This window comes from Urocitellus parryii, chromosome 11, assembly GCF_045843805.1.
Source record: "Urocitellus parryii isolate mUroPar1 chromosome 11, mUroPar1.hap1, whole genome shotgun sequence".
NCBI classification, from domain to species: Eukaryota; Metazoa; Chordata; class Mammalia; order Rodentia; family Sciuridae; genus Urocitellus; species Urocitellus parryii.
The window spans coordinates 23,921,787-23,938,766 of record NC_135541.1 but is presented as its reverse complement, the minus strand read 5'-3'; positions in this window follow the sequence as shown (position 1 = coordinate 23,938,766).

Genomic DNA, 16,980 nt, shown 5'->3' with positions numbered 1-16,980 from the left:
GCTCTGGGTGCAGAGACAGGTGACGTGGGTCCTTGCCTTCTAGATGACCAGCTGCCCAGACAGCTCAATTGGGCTGACCATCTTCCTGCATGTGTCATACAGCTGGGTGACAGTGGCTGGACCCAGCACAGCGTAAACCCAGGGCAAACTGAGGTTCGGCTCCAGCTCAGAGTTAACTCTTCCGAGGAGACTTTTGGGTGCCTTTTCAAGCCCAGGGCTCTACTGGCCTTTCTCTCCTATGGGGTCTTCTGAACTAGAGAAGATGGACGGCAGTCCCTGTGAGGTCCCTGGCTCCCCTGCTTACCTGGGTGTGATCCTGTATTCTGTTCTCTTATCCATAGAGGGCGTAAGTCAGCGCCCACCTCTCTGCTGGTTGTCTAAGGACTAAATGGGATTTGTACAAAGCTCCTGGAACCACGCCTGGCATATAGAATCGCTTAATAAGCACTACCCATTATTACTGTAGTACAGGTCCTTACTCAAGGCTGTGTGTCCCAGCCAGGCCGTGTGCTCTGCCAGGTCTTGTCACCTTTTCATCCCTGTGACTACCACTGCGTACTGGAAAACACTGTATCTTAGCCAAGAGCAGGTGTCCAAATCCATGTCATGCCACCTATTGGCTGCGTGACCTTGGGTAAGTTCCATGACCTCTCTGGCCTCCAGTTTCTTCATTTGTAAATGGAGATCATTAGAGAGTCCCGTTCGTGTGATGATTGGGAGGATGGAACGAAGCCAAGCTGGTACAGTTAAGTCCTCGCTCAGTAGCAGTTGTAAGAGTTCAGCCCAAGGAATCTATGAGGTGAACAGGCTCTCATTACTATCTGACGTCTGCCTTCCACTTTCACATTCTTATCTCATTTCATCCTCACAGCAGCTCTGGGAGGAACTCCCATTATCATCTCTCTGTTTCACCAGATCTTACAGCTGGTAAGAGGCAGGTTGCCTGACCTCACATCAAGTCTTGCGTTCACTACCCCACGAGGTCTCCTCATAGCACCAAGTCAGGTGGATGAGGGGATGGTTCTCAAACAGGCCAGACAGTCTTCCATAAAAGTGAGGTGGGGCTGGGCGTGTGGCTGGTGAGGAATCCCAGCTGAGTTGATTTCATCATGGTAGGTCCTGAAGTGATGCCTCCAGCCGGAAGCTGCTCTTGGCTTTTTTTTTTAGACTCTTCAGGGGCTGTTATAAATTTGATTATATCTGAAATAGCAGATTTCAAGTTGAAGTCCCCTTTGTCCACTTTGGAATTCAGATTTATTTCTGAGAGACCGGTGTAATTTTCTTATCTTTGTTACAAATTACTACAGTCTGGGTTAATCTCACCCAGCAATAAAGCTGTTTGCCTAGGAAGCTTCCTATGGTGTCACAGCTGATGAATGACTCCCTCTGGCTATAATAATTCAGTCTAGAACATTGAAAAGAAAACCCACAACAGCAACAACTTGGTTCTTCTGCAGGAAACACCGTGGTGTGCTGAGCTGCTCAGATGGTGAAGGATCGGAGTCTCCCACTTGGGTTAGGGCATGGGGATCTTGGAACCTGGGAGATCCGAGGTACTCCGTCCGAGATGGCATGGCAGGGAGGCAGGCTGCCCCTCTGCTTCCTAAAGGAGGCTGTCCTGTCCAGAGCTTTCCGAGTGTGCTGTGGATGGGGTGACTACAACAGAAGCCCGCACAGGCAGAGTGCATATTGGGTGGCCTCAAGGAACAAGAGAGTGGGCAGGCTGGTCTCAGAATCAGAGAAGACTGGGCGGCAGAGGAAGGGATGGAAGGCTTGTGCTCCATTCATTCAATAATCACTGTAGTTTAAAAAATCTAGCATGCACCATGGATTAGAAAACACGCTAGGGACTTCATGAGAAGCCCTCCTGCAAGGTCAGGGGACGATCACAAAGTGTACCTTGGTGAGAGTCTTCAGGTGAGAGGACGGCAGGCCTGAAGACCTGGAGACAAAGGGGACTGCTCAGTGAGCCCAGAGAAGACCCGTGTGGCTTTAGAGGAAGGGGTGGTGGCTGATGCAGCTGAGGGACAGCGAGGGACAGTGCACGAAGGACCTTGCCGGTGGGCTAAAGCGTTTAGATGTTACTCTGAGAACAATGGAGAGTTAGTGAAGGGTTTAAGAAGCAGAATGGATGGATTTTGAACTTAGGGCACATGGTTGATCACCCCATGAATAAAGGTGAGAATGGGTTATCTTTTTTTTTTTTTTTTTTTTTTTTTTGTGGTGCCAGGGATGGAACCCAGGGCCTTGTGCATGCAAGGCAAGCACTCAACCAACTGAGCTATATCCCCAGCCCGTGGGTTATCTTTTTCTGCCTAGGAATGTCAGCATTTGTCCCTTCACCAAAGCCCTTGGTGTGAGAGAACACAAAGCCTTGGTGTCCCTTCCCTTCTTCTTATTAAATGGCAAGGGTACTCTTAGAATTCCTTTGCTGTGAAATTGGTAGAGCAACAAGGAGATGGTACTGTCAAATTTCCACCCATCCGTCTGTGCATTCATCCATCTGTCTGTCCACCCATCATCCATCCGTCCATCCATCCATCCATCCATCCATTCCCTACCCTCCAGTACTCTGAGTAGTAGTAGAGGGTTTTTAAAAGATGTCATTTCTTTGACAGGTGCCCACCGTTGAGGATGGGTTACTACAGCCCTGTCCACAATGTCCCAAACCAATCTACCCTATGTTAAAAGCCTGGGCTCTGGAGCCACACGCCCTGGGTTTATGTCCTGGCTCCACCACTTATCAGCTACTTGAATCTGGTCATACAAATCAGGTTTCTGTTACAGTGCTTACCTTGTCTGTGAAACGAGGCTCATGCTAGAGCAACTGCCTTCAAGGCAGGTTGCAAGGGTTAAGTGATCGGCACACGTTAGCCTCTAGAGCAGTACCTGTGCTGAGGGAGCACCTCACAAATGGCAGCTCTTGTGGGTACTCTTGGACCCAGGTGGACATCTGACATGGGCTGGGCCATATTCTCTCTGAAATTTGGAACCAAGATTGGAGAGTCTGAGTCCCTTTAAGCTGCTGCTCTAGTGCATGGAGTGGCGGGGAGGGAGGAATCCCTAAGGATGCTTAAGTGCTTGGATTTTCAGTTCCAGTCTTGCTGGCAGTGATCAGATCTTACCTGTGTGTGGGAAAGGGTGTCAGAGAGGATAAAGAAGGGATGTGGCATTGATGGGTGCTGAAGAGGGTGGAGGGTTTGATGGAGGAGGACAAGGTGGCATTGGGTCTTGGATAACGGATTTTGTCAGAACTTCCCTTGTGGAGCTGAGCCATGTCTACTGCCTCCAGACACACGTGGCTATGGATAGGAAGCAGCTGGATCCCGAGAAAGAGATTCTCAAAGTAAGACTTCCTGGCAAGGCGCGGAACCCTTGTCCCACTGTGTGTCAGGGCTCTCCATCCAGTCTGACAAAATACTGGTGAGCGCTCTGTGGTTCTGGATGGGGATGGCTTTATTAGCATCCTTTTATCTCAAAATGTTAAGAGTAAACTTTAAGAGGGAAGCTTTATCGTTTAAACACCCACCCCCACCCGCCATGTGGAATAGAAGCTTGGATGAGGAGGCTTGTGGAACCAGTGGAGTTCAGAGAGCGAGCTTACCTTGCAATCAGATCTGCTACCTGGTGGCCAGGTCTACAGCTCATGAATCCGGTGGCACTAGCTGCTGCCCTCCTTGTCTATTTTGAGTGAAATTTCCCACTTCTGAGTCTTTGCTTATGGAGATGCACCTGCCTGGCCCCCTGCGCCCCATGTCGACCTGTCAGAATGTTACTCTTTCCTTCAATGCCCATCTCCACCAGTGCCTTTTCCCTAGGGCCCTTTTTGCTCCCTCCAATCCCAGGTGTGGTTTGGTTCTGCCCCGACCTCCCTCAGTTTGTATCCCTTGGGCAGCATGACCTTATCCTGAGCCTTATTGTCACAATAAGCAGTTGGTTCATTCTTTTCTTGTTTATCCCCTCCCAGATTAACCTCTTCAAAGACTCTTAAAAGTGACAACAACAAAGTTAGAACAACAAGGAGACCTCTCTCTCTCTCTCTCTCTCTCTCTCTCTCTCTCTCTCTCTCTCTAATTAATCTGTTAAAAGAGGAAAAAAGACAACATGAGTGTTCACAATGTTGCAGGAACCAGATGCTCTTTTCTCCTTGTGGCATGAATGCTGACTCAAAAAGCTGGTCACCCCCTTTGACTCAGATACCACATTTGTCTTGAAAGGAAAGAATCACAAATGCTGGGGAAGAAAACAGGAAGTACAAAGATGTTCACTGCAGCAGTATTTACGGCAGTTAAATGCTCATCCACAGCCTAGCTGACCATTGTGGCATGAGCCATCAAGTACTAGATGGCTGCTCCGATGACAGCTACTAAGATGGTATATGATTCCAAAAACATTTAGGCTGTGTTATTAGGCTGCAAAAAAATGGGACATACAATTGTGAATGTACCATGGTCACAATGAGGGTAAAAGCTAGAGCTTAGCGGGGAGGAAACAGACTAGGAATGCCCAGTGGTTGTGTCAGGATAATGAATTATGGCTTATTTTTGTTTCTTTCTTTTTTCCCTATTTTTCAATTTTTTCTGTAAAATAGTTATATTGTTTTCTATGATGACAATAATGTATGTATACATATATATATATATACACACACACATCCATAGGTATGTATATTTGAAGCTGATGAATGACTTTTTAAAATACTTTTTTAGTTGTAGTTGGATACAATACCTTTATTTAATTTATTTTTTTAATGTGGTGCTGAGGATTGAACCCAGTGCCTCTCATGTGCTAGGTGAGCACTTGGCCGCTGAGCCACAGCCCTAGCCCCTGATGAATGATTTTATAGCAGCCAAAGGTGACCTTGTTTAAGAAAGATGCCTCGGGTCAATGCAGGCAGGGGGGCAATGTGTGGCACACACCCTGGGGTTACGGGATTGGTGGACACCTGTGTGTGTCTGGCTGCACTGGAAAATCGCCAGCAGGGGCCCTGCAGATACTGCTCACCAGGAGGGCAATCTAGTTTTCTGGGTGACATAAGTACCCCCATCTCCTTTTCCATCTGGAACATCCTGTTTCTGCACATGGGTGTGTCTCCCAAGGGTCAAACAGCAAGTTCAGAAGCAAACAAAGAAACTTCTGGTAGTCAAACTCCCCATTTTAATTATAATTTTAATCTTTTGTGGTGCTGGGGAGCAATCCCAGCACCTCATGCATGCTGGGCCAGCAACGCTACTGCTGGCCTAACTATTTTTTTTAATTAAAACAGAATAAAAGCAAAAGCTGGAGACTGCACTAAGGATGTGATTGGTGGTTTGGAACATTTTTGTGGCCTGCCCAGCTGAGAATGACTCTGTCTTGCAACCCACCACCTTCCAGGCCAGCCAGGGCTGTGCGGTGTCCCGTGTTGAGTCCTTCTTAGTTATTCCTCAGCTTGAGGAGCTCTTTGAACAGTTGAAAACAAAGTGAAAGACACAGGCTTATGAAAACTGCCCGTCTTATCTGGTGAGGTTCTAAACTCTTTCCTCAGGGGTGAGGTGGAGGTCCGTGCTCCCCTCTCGTTTAAATTCTATCTTAGCTACCTATGAAAGATGGCTCAATCCTGTTGGCGAATTCCTTCATCTTTCTGAGCCTGTGTCCATGTCTGTAAAATGGAGGAGAGGGAGACTGCCTGCCTCAGAGTGTGGTGGTGGAGTTAAATGGATTGAGGTATTTGAAGCACATTGTGTAGACCGGGCCCATTCTTAGAGCTGGATAAATACCAGTCCTTATTTTATTATTACTATTACTGTTGGTCAGCATTTCTCAGTCAAGGAAAGGGAGGCCCAAGTCACATTGCAGTAAGAGTCAGAGCAATGGTTCTTAGATCTGAGCCATGTGAGCATGAGTCCCCTCCTAACCACAACAGCCACGAGAGCTTGACCTTAACCCCTACTGGCCAGGAGGTTGTGGTGGGCACTCAGTGAATGCGAAAAGCACGTTGGAACCTCTGGTGTGCGAGCAGATAATGTGTGGTGGAGCCTATGAACGCAAAAAGAGGTATCATACAAGAAGTATAGCTTGGGGTTATGAGTGTGTGTTCAAATCCTGCCCACCTCTTTAATCCTGTAAGTGACCTTGGGCAAATCATTGAATGTTCCAAGGCTCAGATTTTTTCTTCTTCTTTCTTCTGTAAAACAGGAAAACAGCATGGGGTTGTGGGGACAGCTAAATTCAGTAAGTTTCGGGTAAAGCCCTTAAAACAATATCTGGCACATATTCAACGATCATTAAATAGAACTCAAGAATGTGAACTCCACGACAACAGAGGGTGCTCTGCGTTGCTCATCACTGTGCACCTAGTGCCTGGGCCAGCAGCTGGCACACACTATGGGTGCTCGGTCAGTGCCACCTGGATAAAGGTGGGAGGTGCTGGTGGTTGAGGCCACTGTGTCTCCTTCTAGGGACACCCAACCATGTTGGATCCTTAAAGGGCCAGGGCTGGGCCTTCACTCTGGCAAGTAATTGGATGGAAAGATTTGGACAGCCCCTAGATTCCATGTCCTGAGTGACCCAATTTAGAGTCAGCACTTAGAGACTGTTACATTGGCATCCCGAGGCCTGCCCCTACCTGATTTAATCATTTCCCTGTGTGCTAAGTCCATCCAGGAAGTTCTGTCTGGTCTAATTGGAGTTGCTTGTCAAAATTTATTGGCTAGAGTCAAAGGCAAGACCCTTATCAAATTAGGATTGCACAGGGCTGGAGAGACCACTGGGGCGTGGGCCACCCTGTGGCCCCGCATGGGGCCTCCTACCCCACCTCTCCCTAATAGGAGGCCCCGAGTAGTTAGAATTCAATTAAGCCCTGGTGAAGGGAGTCTTCCTGGCAGAGCTGGGGCAGGACCATGTCTGGGCTGAACAGAACAACCGATTTAAGCTAAATCAACGCCTACTTAAGTGAGCCGTAATAAGCATTCTGGGGGCAACGCCAGCCTGGGGGCGTCATTTATCACTGGGTAATAGAAAACCGTAATGAATAATAACTTGGGCCCAGCAGCCGGAGCGTGCATACATTACGGGTTGGAGCTGCTGCTGTCCACCGGGCTGGGAGGTGGGTCCGAGGCCAGGGTGGTGGGTTTGCATATTGAATCCTGCCGCTGTGCAGGAAGGCCTTTGTTGAGCCATTAATCTCCCACCCTCTTTGCCAGTCTGCACTCGGCGTGGGGAGCACATGCTCTGTTTGCTTGTATTGTACCGAGAGGGAACAAGATGCCCCTGAGGAGAAGCCTGCTCTGGAGAGAAGCTGGCTTTGGCCTCTGCGGTGGCCCATGTGTGAGAACACAAGTCAAGACGGCTCCCCTCTGAGGCTGGCTCCCAGGGTGCACCTATGTCCTCACAGGGCCTTATCAGGCGATACACTCTGGGTATCAGCAGGGCCCAGATCTGTGCTGGGCAGTGGTGGGGTTTGCAGATAGCACAAGAATGGGCGTGTGAAGTTCTTGCACCAGCACGCACACATTTAGTATCCACCACTGCTTTTGAGGTGGGTGTTAAGTATGTGCCCCATTATCTAGACAAGAAAACTGAGAATCAGGGGGGACTAAATGACTTGTACATGCAACAAGGAGTGGGGGTCCTGGTGTCTGAATCAGGTCTTCTGATATAAACTCTGAACCCTTTATGTTATATCTCCTAGGAAGGAAAGCCTGAGGCCTATTCACCTGTTCTCTCAATCTGTCCCTGGTGCTCTGGGTCCTGGAGAGATGGTTATTGCTGCTGTTGGTGTGACTATCTCTTCTGTTAGCAGGTTCTCCGGTGCCTTCCACAGCAGACCTTCTGCACGTTGGCCCTGGCCTCCTCAGGGGCATGATCTTTACTTCTCAGAGCTGTTGTGCAGACAATGTGTGAAACTATATGAATCCAGGATGCTTCAGGTCCCCTTGGCTTAGTTTAGGAGAAGGTCACAGGAATAATAAAACAAACAAGCCAACTAACTGTGTGTCCCTGAGTCAGACCTCACCGTGAGCTTGTCCCCAATCCCTCCCCTCATGTTCCTTGAGTACTCACCTTGCTGTCACCTTCTGTTGCTTCTAGGGCGCTGCCATGATTTCCTCCCCTTGGGCTCCTGGACACAGGGAGTAGCTCCCCGCTCAGTGCTGATTTCTTCCCCTGTCTCCAACCGGCTTCTTGGTGCTGGGTCTCTGAAGGCCTTCTTTATCCCCTTGACTGGGAGTGGCTTCTCTTTGGATCCCCCTCGGTTTCCACTAAAATGGGGGTGGGAGGAGGTCCCTTGCACACTTACCAATTCATTCAACAAACCTTTGTGTGTACCTTTTGTGGCTGGAAATTCCAAGGGGACCTAGACCATGTCCTTATACATCAGATACGTCATGGCTGTTCCTCCTTGCTCAACCCTATCTTTCAATTTCACAGTTGCATAGTCTTGTGTTTCCTTAACAATCTACTGCTTTCTACTAATTTTTTTTTTTTCACTTGGCTGGCTCTTGACCCTGAACTTGGCTCCTCGGGACCCATAACGAGCTCATGGAAGCCTGGAGCAAAGCGTGAGAGCCATGAGCTACGCTAGGTCAGATTTGCCTCCCTCTGCCTCCAGCCTCTGTCCTCAGACCAAGATGGGGCCTGGGCTTGAATATTCATTGACGGAGGTTGAATTGATTTAGACTGGCATCTTAAGATTCAACAACCAACATCAGGAAAATACCTCAACAGCATTCCTCATAAGCCAATGTAAATAAACTCAAAAAGTCAACTCACTTTCATCAACCAAAATTGATAAAACCAAACAATGCCCCCCCCCCCAACACACATACAATGAAAAGAAAGAGAAGCGTCCTAGTTCTTATTGGAGTTCTAATAGCTTTGCTTTGACTTACTCTCTCCTGGTTCATGATCAACTATTTCAGACTCATCAACACTTTGATTCTTTAATCCCTTTGCCACCCAATTTAATAAATCCTCTGAGAACAAGCTTCTCGAGGATGAGATCAGCCATGTGATAATGACTATAGATGTGAGCCACTCAACTGTCCCTTTAAAAGAACTAATTGTGAGGAGTAAAGTGGCTGATGGCACCCAGGTGCTGTATCCTTGGACCTTTAGCTAAAACCACTTTCCCAGAACTGCACCTGGCCAGCCACTGAGCCCTGCAGGGTACTAGACCTGGGTCACTTTCTCCCTGATGTGGGATGCCTCTGATGGGTAGTCTGTGCTTCAGGGATCACTATCAGCTGATCGAGATGTTGTTAGAGCCACACTGTGGTCCAAGGCTCTCCTATTTAAAATCTTGTTCCTTCCCCCTTTCCTTTCAAGGTATCAGATGGGCATTGTGGATGGGAGGTTTCCCTGCCTGTTCTGGCTTCCTCTCCCTTTATCTGTCACGAGCATTTCCCCAGCACAGATACTTCACACCTCTAATTCTGTCCTAGCATCAGCTTCCAGGAGGACATGAACAGACACTCATGCTCAGAGACAAGCAAACAAAAATATATTCATGCATCATCTACACCTTCAAGGTGCCTTCAAGGGCCCATAATAGAGGCTCCATGAGAGATGGTGCTCTTGGGAGCACGTTGGTGTCTCTTGTGGTGTCTGGCCTGGGCCCAGCTCAGCGAGTGAGGGACAGTAGGACTCTTCCAGCCTGAGTGAACACAGTGTAAACCTTGTGTCTGGAGGCAGAACTGGGAACCTGGAAGGTCTTCTTTGACCTGATTTGCTTAGCTTCCCTTCCCTTATGTCTGTCAATCATTGATAAAGTAGTTGCCTGCACACTCTTTAGGGACCACTGGACCTCAAGAGAGATCTTCAACCACAATCGGCCAGTCTCAGTTCTGGCTTCTGAAAGGTCTTGCCCCTGTAGCCCGAGGCACCTATTGGTCCTCGTGTCTGAGAGTGTGCCACCCGGCTTCCCTCATGCCCATCCCGAACCTTTAGGGAAGTCTGTAGGTCTGACTTTGAAGAAGGCACTGTGTCTGACATCATCTTGGGACCTGAGATGATACAAAGAGTTGTGGTGAGTGGGAGCTAGGTGAGGTGGCCAACTATCTGAGACTGGTAAGCAGGGTATGTGGCCTGAGAGGTTGTGTCCAGGTGAGAGAGAGGTTCTGAGTCTGGAAGGTGGGCACGTTGGGGTTTCTTGTTGCTAAATCCGGGAGTGACTTCTCTATCCCGATTTCTTCCCCTCTCAGCAAAAGTATACATAGTTGACCCCATTGCTCACTAAAGATGTTTTTATCTATATTCATAAGAGAGACTGGTCCCTAGTTTTCTTTTTTCCCTTGGAATTTCTTTATCTGGTTCTAGTGTCAGGGTAATACTTACCTCATAAGATGATCTGGGAAATGGACCCTTCTCTTCTGGAAGAGTTCATCTAGAACCATGACTGCTTCTTCCTTTAATGTTTGTTAGAATTCAGCAGTGAGGCCATCCAAGACTGAAGTTTTCTTTGTAGGAAGGTTTTTATTTATAAATTCAAATTTCAGGCTATCTGTGTCTTCTTGAATAAAGTCTGGCAGCTTGTATCTTTCAAGGATTTGACCATTTCATCTAGGTTGTACAACTTATTAACGTAAATTGTCCACCCCCTTCCCTCCATCCTTCTAGGCTCTGTAGGCTCTGTAGTGATGTATCCATTTTGATTCCTGACATTGGTAACTAGTATTTTAATTCTGTTTTTTGTTTTGTTTTGTTTTCTGTGTGGCTAGAGGTTTGTCAATTTTATTGATTTTTTCCCCCCAAAGAGCCAGCTTTTGGTTTCATTGATTCATTTGGTTGTTTTTCTGTTTTCTACTTTACTAACTGATCTTAATTATTTGCTACTTTCTGCATATTTTGTGTTTAATTTGATTTTTTTTCCCTAATTACTTATGTGGACATTTAGATCATTGACTTGAGAACTTTCTGCTTTTCTAAAATAAACACTTAATGCTATAAAACTTTTGTTTTTGAAGCATTGCTTTAGCTACAACTTGAGATGTTGTTTTTAGTTTTCATATAGTTTAAAGTATCTTTAATTTATTTTATGGCTTCTTTAGATCCATGGGTTATTTAGAAATACATTATTTATTTTCCAAATATTTGAGGGATTTTAGATAAAAAATATAGTTTCTGGTTTTTATTTCTAATTTAAATCCATAGTGGCCAGCAAACATATTTTGCATGATTTTAATCATCTTAGATTTATTTATTCAACTTGTTATATTCCTAAATATGATCTTGGTTATATGAACTTGAAAATATGTGTTCTCTTGTTGATTGTATGTTTGGTAAATGTGAGATTTTTGTGTGTTCTCTTATTGATTGTATGTTTGGTAAATGTGAAATTTTTGTGATAATCTACTTATTATGAATTTAACTGTTTAGCTTTCTTTTTAAAATTAGTTTAGCATGGCATATCTTTTTATAGTCTTTCACTTTTAACTTACATATGTCTTTATATTTAAAGTGGGCTTCTTGTATATAGCATACAAATGGGTCCAATCTAATAATACTCTTTAGTCTTTTTTTTTAATTGGACTGTTTGTTAAATTTAACAAAATTATCAATATGGTTGAGTTTAAATCTACCCTCTTGCTATTTATTTTCTATTTGTCCATCTGATCTATTTGTATGTGGTGCTGAGCATCAAACCCAGTGCCTCATGCATGCTAGGCAAGTGCTCTACCACTGAGCCACAACCCCAGTCCCTTGCCTTCTTTTACAATAAAAAGCTTTAGACAAGTAAGTTCCATCTCCCAATAGTGCCCCAGGTTTGTGACCAAACTTTTAGCATATGGGCCTTTAGGGGACATATAAGATCTGAACCATAATGACTTTTTTTTTTAGTGGTTAATCTAGAAGTTTATATAGATCTTTAATTTATTATGGTCTGTCTTCCAATAATATTATATCATTTTCAGTAGTATAAGAACTTTATAATAGTATATTTCCATTTCTATCTTCCTATTTTTTCTGTTGTTTTCATAAATCATAAATCATATACCATGTATAATAAATATATATGAGGATTCTATCCATATCATATATCATAAATCATGTCATATATATGATATATTTATATATATGCTATAAATTATAAATACATTTTTTAAGCCACCAATTATTTTCTAAAGAAATTCAAAATGAGAAAAAAATTTTTTATGTTTACTCATATGTTTACCATTTCTGTTGGTCTCCATTCTTTTGTGATCAGCTAGATTTCCAACTGGTATCATTCCTTCCAGCCTGAAGAATTTTTCTAGCATTTCTTTTAGTATAGGTTTGCTGGAATAAACAGTTTCAACTTTTGTTTGTTTAAAAATTATTTTATCTTCAGATTTCTAAGTTGGGTAAAGAATTCTATGTTGGTAATGTCTTTCTTTTCTTCTAGAACTTTACTGATGTCTTTCTGTTTTCTTTTGGCTTGCACAGTTTTGGGTGTGAAATTTTCAGTCATTTGAATCTTAGTTTTTCTGTACGTAATGTGTCTGGTTGACTTTAAAATTCTCTTTTTATTGTGATTTTCAACATTTAGATTCTGATGTACCTTGGAGTGGTATGCTTTAGATTTCTTCAGCCTGCAGTTCATTGAGCCTCTTAGATTGGTGGGGTTATAATTTTCAACAAATTTGAAAAAGTTTTGTTCTTTTTCCCAAATTTCATTTACAGCCCCCTCTTTTTCTTGGGATTCCAGTTACACAAAGGTGAAGCTGCTTGATATTGGTTTAGAGGTCACTGAAGAATTTTTTGTTTCTTTTTCTCTCTGTGCTTCATTTGGATAATTTATATCATTACGTTTTCAAGGTCACTGATCTTTCCTTGTGCAGTGTCTAATCTGTTAATCCCATCCAGTGTGTTTTTCCTATCATATATTGTGCTTTTTAATCTCTAGAATTTCCATTTCCTACTTTTTAAATTTCTTCTCTTTTTCTTATCATGGTTATGTGTTTATTTGTCTTCTTCAAAAAATGGAATGTATTTATTACGACTATTTTACAATCCTTGCTTGCTAATTCTACCATCTGTAGTTCTCTTGGTACTGATTGATTTTTTTTCCCCCTGGTTATGGAGAAAAAAATGTTCCTAATTCTTTGCAGGCCTGGTAATTTTTTGCTTCCATGGTAGATATGTTAATTGCACAGTGTTTATTGGTTGCTGGTTTTATTCTATTTATTGAAATTGTGTTGGATTTTTTTTTTTTTCCTATTGCAGTTACTTGGAATCATTTCCTTTAAATCCCTTTCAGCTTTGTTAGGTCAGGTCCAAAGCAATTTCTACTCTGGGCATAATTGAGCTCCAATACTAAGACATTCCCTTTTGAGCATTCTACCCAGTGAGTGCCCCTCATGTTAGGAGGTCTATTCCCAGTCTTTGTGAGCTCTGGGATTTGATCTGCCTATTTTTTGGTTCTTTCTTCATCTTTGGATAATTTCCTCTTATGTGTGTGCATATCAGCACCCAGCCACAGACTTGGGGGGACCACTCTACAGATCTCTGAAACTCCTCAGTGTATAGGTTCCTTCTTTCTAGTATTCTGCCTTACAAATGATAGCTCTCGTTATTAAACCATGACACAAAGAAAAGACCACTCCAATTTATTTTTTTTAATTAATTAATTATTTATTTATTTTTTAATATTTATTTTTTAGTTCTCGGCAGACACAACATCTTTGTTGGTATGTGGTGCTGAGGATCAAACCCGGGCCGCACGCATGCGAGGCGAGCGGGCTACCGCTTGAGCCACATCCCCAGCCCCAACCACTCCAATTTAAATCAAAGTAAAGCAAGCTTGTTATTCTGGCCAGCCAGGACTGTCCCTCTCCCAAAATCCGTGGGAATAGAAGACAGTCCCTGGCTCTCTAGGAGCACAGTTTTATAACATAAAAAGTTGCAAAAGGGGAGTGTCTTGAGAATTTATAGATAACTGGATTTTTTTTGGTAATATTATTTTTTAATTTCAATTCAAATAATTTTTTTTTCAAAGTTGACATAGCATAACCAAAATGTAGCAAAGCCTCAACAAATTGGGACAGAATTGTCTCAGTCCATTTTACTAGTTTTCTTTCTTTTTTTTTTTTATTGGTTGTTCAAAACATTACAAAGCTCATGATATATCATCTTTCATACATTTGACTCAATTGGGTTATGAACTCCCATTTTTACCCCAAATACAAATTGCAGAATCACATCGGTTACACACTCACATTTTTACATAATGGCATATTAGTGACTGTTGTATTCTGCTACCTTTCTTATCCCCTACTATCCCCCCTCCCCTCCCCTCCCATCTTCCTTCTCTACCTCCTCTGCTGTTGTTCAGTTCTCTCCCTTGTTTCCCTCCCCTTTTCCCCTCACAACCTCTTATATGTAATTTTGTGTAACATTGAGGGTCTCCTACCATTTCCATATACTTTCCCTTCTCTCTCCCTTTCTCTCCCCCAACTCATCTTTGTTTAATGTTAATCTTTTCCTCATTCTCTTCCTCCCTGTTCTGTTCTTAGTTGCTCTCTTTATATCAAAGAAGACATTTGGCATCTGTTTTTTTAAGGATTGGCTAGCTTCGCTTAGCATAATCTGCTCTAATGCCATCCATTTCCCTGCAAATTCTATGATTTTGTCATTTTTTAGTGCTGCGTAATACTCCATTGTGTATAGATGCCACATTTTTTTTATCCATTCATCTATTGAAGGGCATCTAGGTTGGTTCCACAGTCTAGCTATTGTGAATTGTGCTGCTATGATCATTGATGTGGCAGTATCCCTATAGTACACTCTTTTAAGATCCTCAGGGAATAGTCTGAGAAGGGCGATACCTGGGTCAAATGGTGGATCCATTCCCAGCTTTCCCAGGAATCTCCATACTGCTTTCCAAATTGGCCTCACCAATTTGCAGTCCCACCAGCAGTGTAAAAGTGTACCCTTTTCCCCACATCCTCGCCAGCACTTGTTGTTGTTTGACTTCATAATGGCTGCCAATCTTACTGGAGTGAGATGGTATCCTAGGGTGGTTTTGATTTGCATTTCTCTGACTGCTAGAGATGGTGAGCATTTTTTCATGTACTTGTTGATTGATTATATGTCCTCCTCTGTGAAGTGTCTGTTCAGGTCCTTGGCCCATTTGTTGATTGGGTTATTTGTTATCTTATTGTTTAATTTTTTGAGTTCTTTGTATATTCTGGATATTAGGGCTCTATCTGAAGTGTGAGGGGTAAAAATTTGTTCCCAGGATGTAGGCTCCTTATTTACCTCTCTTATTGTTTCTCTTGCTGAGAAAAAAACTTTTTAGTTTAAGTAAGTCCCATTTGTTGATTCTTGCAGATAACTGGATTTTGACAAGCATAATACAAAGGCAGGTAGTAGGTTAATGGTCTAAATGGTTCTGCACTTAGGGAGTAAATCTAGATCCCAACCTCAGAATATATGAGGCACCACTAAAGTTTCAGAGAGGGTTGATATCTGGTTAGGGAAAACCAGGCATGGGGGAGTTCAAGGCATGAGTAAGCATTCCAAACAAGTTTAGAAATTGCAGTAATTTATAGTAAAGCAGAAATTAATTTTACCTGCCTTTGTGATGAGATGGCTCCCAATCTTAAGAGGGAATTGGGCTGGGTTTATCATCTTGGCCCCCTGCACTTTCGTCTGGGACTTCTCAACCTGGTCAGACTGCTGGCTGCTGTTTGGGTCTCCATTTCCTTTGTTTAGACCTGAGAACTGACTGGAGACTGAGAGCTGGAACAATGGGTGGTTTCCTTGACTGGTTTCCCTCTCTCAGGGATTAAAGGTCTGTGCTGCTATCGTACTCTGACCAGAAACTGTGGTTAAGGAGCAAGGCTTTAGTAGTGGAGCTGTGTAAGTGGGAGGGTGTCTGGTCTCTATTACTCCATCTCGGCTGGAAATGCTCCTTCCCTCCTCCCTGAAATGCCTTCTTTTTCTCGGTTGTTCTACCTTATCGACCACTCAATCTCCTTTCCTTCTTTATCCTCCTCTAATCTACTTGTGAACATCAGCATAATATTATCTCTGTGCCTCCGTCCTAGATCCCCTTCTCTTCTCTATCCCATCTCTCCATGGGTCCATTGGTCTAGCCCTGTGTGTCTCCAGCCCAATCTTCCCCTCAGCTTCAGACTCACACCCAGACTGCCTGATTGATGTCTCTTCTGGGATGTCTGTGGCCACTTACCATAGACATCCCAGATTTACTTTTCTTTCTTCCAAACTGCTTCCTCCCATAGTCTTCTTGTTTTAGCCACGTGGCTTAATCTGTAACTCATTATCATAGTCTGTTGAGCTGCTATAACAAAATACATAGACTAGGGGTCTTAAAAACAACAGAGGTTTATTTCTCCTACTTCTGGAAGCTGGTCCAAGATCAAATCAGGACCCACAGATTTGGTGTCTGGTGAGGGCCCGTTTCCTTTCCTGGTGAGTGTCTTCTCACATGACAGAAGGGACAGACAAGCTTCCTTGGTCTCTTTTATCATAAAGAAGTATTAGTCTCATTTAGGACGGCTCTGCCCTCATGACCTAATCACTCCCCCACAGACCCCACTTCCTAATGCCATCACCTTGGGTGTTAAGGTTTCAACACTGGGGATGTGGCTCAGTTGGTCGAGTGCTTGCCTGGCATGCACAAGGCCATGGGTTTAATCCCCAGCACCACACACACACACACACACACACACTGACACAAGAAAGATTTCCACACATGGAGTCTGGGGGGGACACAAATTCTCAGACCATAGCCCTCATTTATAGAGGCTCAAGCAAAAAAAAACTGGAAACATCTTCACTTTTTTCCCCCTTTGTTTCCAACACGGAATCCATTAGAAGATTCTGCAGACTCTGCTTCAAAAATACATTTCAGAGCACTGGGCCCGACACCTTCACGGCCACCGCTTTAGTCTCTGCTGTGGTCATTTCTCACCTGGACTCCTGTCAGAGTCTCCTACGTGATCTTCCTGCATCTGTTCTTGCCTGTTCCCACTTCAGTCTGTTCTCCCCACAGCAGCC